This window comes from Dendrobium catenatum, unplaced genomic scaffold (assembly GCF_001605985.2).
Source record: "Dendrobium catenatum unplaced genomic scaffold, ASM160598v2 fragScaff_scaffold_231, whole genome shotgun sequence".
Lineage (NCBI taxonomy): Eukaryota > Viridiplantae > Streptophyta > Magnoliopsida > Asparagales > Orchidaceae > Dendrobium > Dendrobium catenatum.
The window spans coordinates 5,481,468-5,487,848 of NW_021318693.1; the positions used below are offsets into that span (position 1 = coordinate 5,481,468).

General features: G+C 39.8%; 1 protein-coding gene across 1 annotated transcript in view; it reads left to right on the forward strand.

Annotated features, from left to right (window-relative positions):
- Window positions 1-6,381, forward strand: part of LOC110104812 (nicotinate phosphoribosyltransferase 2) — a 53,604-nt gene that overhangs the window by 21,731 nt on the left and 25,492 nt on the right. The gene's annotated exons all lie outside the window — the stretch shown is intronic.

Genomic DNA, 6,381 nt, shown 5'->3' on the forward strand with positions numbered 1-6,381 from the left:
ATTTTTCACTGGAGCTACTCCAACCTTTTCATGTATATGCTCATTTCGTATCCTATCTCTAAGGGTAAAACCACTCATCCATCTAAGCATCCTCATCTCTGCAAAACTTAGTGTTATGCTTCTCTTTTAAATGCCAACATTCGGCACCATAAAGCATTGCAGGTCTCACCACCATCTTATAGAATTTTCCCTTAAGTTTGAGGGGGACTTTTCTATCGCACAACAAGTCCGATACATTCCTCCACTTCAACCATTCAACTTGAATTCTACTGATAATATTCCCATCTATTTCAACATTACTCTGAACAATAGATCCAATCTATCTAAAATGTGTATTCTTATTAATAACTTGATCGCCCAAAGTCATAATCCCCTCACTAAGTCTATTTCTACTAAAATTACACTCCATATATTCGGTTTTAGATCTACTCAAGCGCAAAACTTTAGACTCTAAAGTTGACCTCCATAATTCAAGTTTACCTTCAACTGCCTTTCTAGTCAATAAAAATAATAAAATAATACAATAATTAAAAAAATATGTAGAAATCCCTACCTTGTTAGAAATCTTGCTCATGTCTCGCTCAAATCCCACTTAAGTATTATGTCCGATTCAGCTGCCCATTCCTTGTAGATTAGATTAGCGCCGAACTGTCGCTTCTTCCCCCCGTTCCATGCGCAAATTCTACGCTCGCTTCGCTCTCGCTCTCGTTGATAAAAAGAGAAATGAAAGAAACTCTTCGTTTATTTTCCTTCCCTCACAAAATTGAGCCCACTGCTCCTCTCTGCCTCTGCCTATCTAATCGACTTTACAAGTCCAACCACAAGCATCCGTTCTCCTGCAACCTCACATCGATTTCCACCCAACTGTAGAAAACGACCAAGCATACAGCAACCGAACACCTTCACTTTTCCGATACCTTCTTCCTCATGCATCTCACACTTACGCCTCTTATGATCTCCCTGTTTGAATCCAGCAACTCAGTTGAGCTACCTGATCCCGTCAATATGCCTCAACCCGCCAGATCAATAGAGCCCCACGCCTTACCTCCCGATCTGAGATCTTCCGATCTCTTGTACACAGATAGCTCACGACCCATCTTCCTTCGATTCCCACTCCCTGCTTCGATCCTCCAAGCTAGTCAGAAGCCGCACCTCATGCAAGACCCACAACAAGCTGTAGATTTCGGATCCTGCCTCTAACATTCGAATCCTCAGCTCGACTCGACGCCAAACTAGCCCCTACCATTGACCTTGCTCCGACCTCCACTTTCACCTTCCGATTCCCTCTACTCCATCCGATAGAGTTGCAGCTCTTCGCTGTACTGAACCTGACCCAACCACAAGGTTCGATTGATACGCACACCTCCTCCTAAGTCTTTTACCAAGCCACACTGTGGGCTCCGAAAATTCGTCCCCGGCCTCCGCTCGCTTTTCTTATTCGGCGAGGGAGTTTTAACGAACTAAGTTCCGAGGTAAATTTTGGAAGGCAGATGGGTTTGTAGATAAGACACTACCCAGAGATTTCGCCCTCATTTTGTGAGGACTTTATGATCTAAGATATGGTTTCCTATAGGCACAGTATGATGGGGTAAAATTTAAGTATACGTATACGTGCCTCAATGCCTGTGAGGAAAAACTGTATTTTTAAACAGGTACCCCTAAAAACCCATGCATACCTTTCTCTAGCATGGTGGGATTGAAGGTCACGGCCGCAGTGTTACCCAACACCAACTATGCACATCTTTTTCTGACATGGTGGGGAGGTTAAGACTCCCGAAATTTCTCCTAAACTGGGGAGATGCCAAGAGGCTGCTCATTTTTTCACTGAATAGGAGCATGGTTTAAAATTGCGCAATAAGAGGCGTGCCTCAGCGCAATTTCGTCCATTTAAGCCTCAAAGCCTACACAATGAGTTCAAGATTTGAGGAGTACGCCTCAAGTTTACTGAGGTGCGCCTCGCCTCACGGTTGAGAGGTGTCCGCTTCTAAAAATTATGCTCGGTACTGAGAAGTACATGCTCGGTACTGAGCAGTACATGCTCGGTACCACTAGATAAATGCTCGGTACCGAGCCAGTACCGCTTGGTACCGAGCAGGTATATGCTCGGTACTGAGCAGTATATGCTCGGTACTGAGCAATATATGATCGGTACCACTAGGTACATGCTCGGTACCGAGCCAGTACCGCTCAAAATAACTCTTACAATAAAATTTTGTTCCGGTACTGCTCAAAATAACTCTTATATGTTAATGAAAAGAATACTGTGATTTGGGAAAGATGGAGTTTGAGTTGAACTATATTTCATGTTGTTTTATTATTGGAATATTTTGATTTCACTTCATATCTTGTTCATTTTTATGTTTTATATATTATTTACTCATTACTATATACAAAATTTATCATTTTCTGTTTACGCAATTTTTTGATTTTGAGGCTTACGCCTCAAAACGCCTTGAGGCTTACGCCTTGCCTCACGAACGAAAAACGCCTTAATACCCAAATACGCAATTTTAAACATTGAACAGGAGAGTAAAATTTGATCAAGACTAGAGGGGACTTGACGAGAATACTCACAGGAAATCAAACTTACAATTACAAGGAACAAAACCTAATATCTAAACTAAGACCTGCAATTTACAAAATAAAATTAAACTTGCAAGCAGAGAATTTGCAGTGGACATACTTCCAAGTAAATGTACAAAACTCTTAATGAGCATCATGAGTCACTTACGAATGATATTTATTAATGTACAATGCTCATACTTTTGGAAGGGAGTGTGATAGTTGTAATGAACATGGTGATGTATTCATGAAAGATGTATAAAAATTGTGTAATGAATGTAGTGGTATTCATACAGTCGACACTAATTAACTTGCAAGCGAATACATTAACCTCCTATAGCCGATGCTAATTAACAACAAGCAAACACATCAAGCCTCTGTAAGCCATGGTGATCAACATATAATGAATATGGTGAATCACCTGCAAATATTGGTGAGGGGTTGCAACGAATAAGATAGCCTGCTCTCAATCAATATTCAATGAATGCGATGAATTCCCTATAGACACCGATAGATGAATTGTGAACATGCAACATATCGCCTACAAACAATAAAACTCCTTACAAGAAGATTCATCATCGCAACATACAATGAATATAAATGTTCACTGACGGTTCACCTATGGGAGAGATTTAAGAACTTGTCATGCAAACAACAGATCACACAAAGGCGTTAATAGGCAACAGGCAATGAATACAATAATGCCTTGCAATCACCATCAATATATAATTAAACATATTAAATCACACAAGCAAGGAAAGTTGACATGAAATTAGCTCGATAACAAAACATGTCTGGGGGGATTATAGCAAATACAGATTTTTCATAGCTCATGTCAATCAACATGCAAACAAATATGCCAGTCTCCATACGATCGATGTCAGCTAGCCTGCAAATACATGCAATAGCCCCACGCATGCTCATTTGCTTGCAAACAAGAACATTGCCTACAAACATATACAAGCATCATACAATGAATACTACGACATCCCTTCAATCAATAACAACCAATTTGCAAGGAAAACCAGCAATCCCTAATAAACACTGAAAGTCAATGTGCAAGTGAATGCAATAGCTTGCCAGTCAATGTGTATAGGGAAATCAATGACATGACGAGCAATATGAGATGAACGCTATGATTTACCTGTAAGCAAAAATAGAGAATCAATAGTAAAAACTACGGGTCATCGATAAATTGAGGCAATAAACTTGTGGAGCCAAACTGTCACACTATATATCAGCCTACTTGCAGGTGACAGGTAGGAGGCCCCTGATACACAATAGAGCTTGTTTGTAAGCTGAAGGAAACTCCCATAAGCTAAGTATTGAAGAAAAAAGGCAACATGCAAAAGTTGAAGTGAGCTAAACTGCACTGACGATGCGCAATAAATGAAATGCAACACGCTGCTAAACACAACCGGATCTGCACCACTCATACAAGCGGACAAAAGTCATTTATAGGCCCTTAAATACAAAACTTGCGTATTTTCCAAATGATAACCACTTGCAAAACTAGTTATAATTGAATATTGTAGAAAGCCCTCACACATTAAAATACGCATTGATATGTATATCATAATATATATACATTTGTAGGATGCATAGGGTTTCATTCAAGCATGCATTTTAAAATGGCCTCCTACATGCATTTATAGGATGTAGAGAGTTTTATTCAAGCATGTCATTTGACATTGCAATTGCATTTTAAAATGACCTTCTGCATGCATTTGTAGGACGCAGAGGGTTTCATCAAGATGTCATTCAATTTTGCATTTATATGTCGTACATGTGCAGCTGAGTGTCCTGCATGTATTTGAAAGATGTAGAGACTTTCATTCAAGTGATATCATGCATTATTCCATATAAATGTAAAAAAATACCGCACACTATGCAAAATGCAAAATACTTAAGCCAATATATATGATACATGCATATGCATCAAATACATCAATTGCATACATATAACAATCATATAAATGCATCGTGCAAAATACATGTAATATTATATATCACATGGGCCTCAATGAGAGCGTAGTATGCACACACGTGATGTCTAAGGAAGCTGCGCGGGTTAAACAATAAGCCTAAGTTCAAGCCCGATCCTCCTATGCGAGCATATAGGAGTTGACACGACTCAAGCTATTGAACAAATATACGGCTGCAGTATCGACCGAGATATTTATTTTATACATTCATATTAGACCTTCAAGTTCTATAACAAGGAAAATCCACTAATAAAGGCATAAAGCCATCAATGAACCCAACCTCTGTCGACAAGTTGACAGAGTCAGCAAGGTTCAACTTATAAGATAAGATTGCCCATAAATGCCTCGATGATGGTCGTGTTAACATAAAATATCAATCGGAGGGGATCACAAACATTTAAAATACCTCCCAAATTCCCATGACAACCCAAAACACTAAAAAATCACCAAAACTTGAAATATTTAAAATTAAAATAAAACATCTAAACACAGAAAGCAAAAATACCCATATATTATCTGCAACAGTTTGTCGAGATGGATAAATTTGAAAATCTCTTCAGCTCACAAAGAGCGAATGTCTAGTCGAGAACATACCTGTTAATGGCGAATGGCACACCATGGCGCATAGCGCACGGCGCGACGCGCGCTATTTTGAACATGGCGCAAGCTATATAAAAATTATAAAATAATAAACATGAATATGAAATATTATTAAAAATGAAAGACAAGCTATCATAATAATAAAAGACAACTATAACATATATAAGTTCGACTAAGTAACATCCAAATATCTCATAATTCAAATATTACATTTATGATCACCTAAAAGCAAACAAATTTAGATAAAAGAAACATAATATTATCCAAGAAACATAATATAGGGACTGCCGGGGGTCTAAGGGGGCACTGCCCCCTCGCGGGGTCAAGGGGCAGCGCCCTTGCGGGGGTTTCCGGGGGCAGCACCCTCGGAACAAAATTTAATTGTAAGAGGAATTTTGAAGTTTGTTTGAATAGAAATTACGGAGCGGTACCGAGCTGTACCGAGGGGTACAGAGCATGTAACTAGCAGTACCGAGCATGTACCGAGCATTTACATAGCGGTACCGAGTGATATCATGTATGTACTTAGCGATACCGAGTGTGTACCTAGTTGTACCGAGCTGTACCGAGCGGTACAGAGCATGTAACTAGCGGTATCGAGCATATATCGAGCATTTACATAGTGGTACCGAGCGGTATCCTACTTGTACCGAGCTGTACCGAGCGGTACAGAGCATGTAACTAGCGGTACCGAGCATTTACATAGCGGTACCGAGCATTTATTTAGCGGTACCGAGAATGTACCTAGCGGTACCGAGCATACCTATTAAGTTGCAAATTCTTGTAAGAAATAGTCGTACAAAATAACAGAGCTGTGCGGAACAGACGGAGGTTGCAAATCGGAGTTAGCTTGTAAGATTTTTTATTGGAACAGACGAAGGAGGGGGCGGATTTGGCAGAAGCACTACTCTGCGGGACGATTCGGCGAAAACAACGACTTCAACTTCGGGACAGATTCGGCTGGATTCGGCGGAAGCAGCGAATGCAGCAAACAAAAAACATAAAACTTTCGACTTCAGGATAGATTCAGCGACCTCGACTTAGGGACTGCGGTATGTGTTCGGCGGATGCAGCAAACAAAAAATCTTTCGTGAAATTAGGGCAATGAATAGTCGTTTATATTAAAATATAGATATACTTTTAAATATAAAAAATATTCATAAGTATACCGAAATTTAAAAACAATTTGGCGCGCTATTTTGCGCCGTGCGCAATGCGCCATGGCTCACATGTG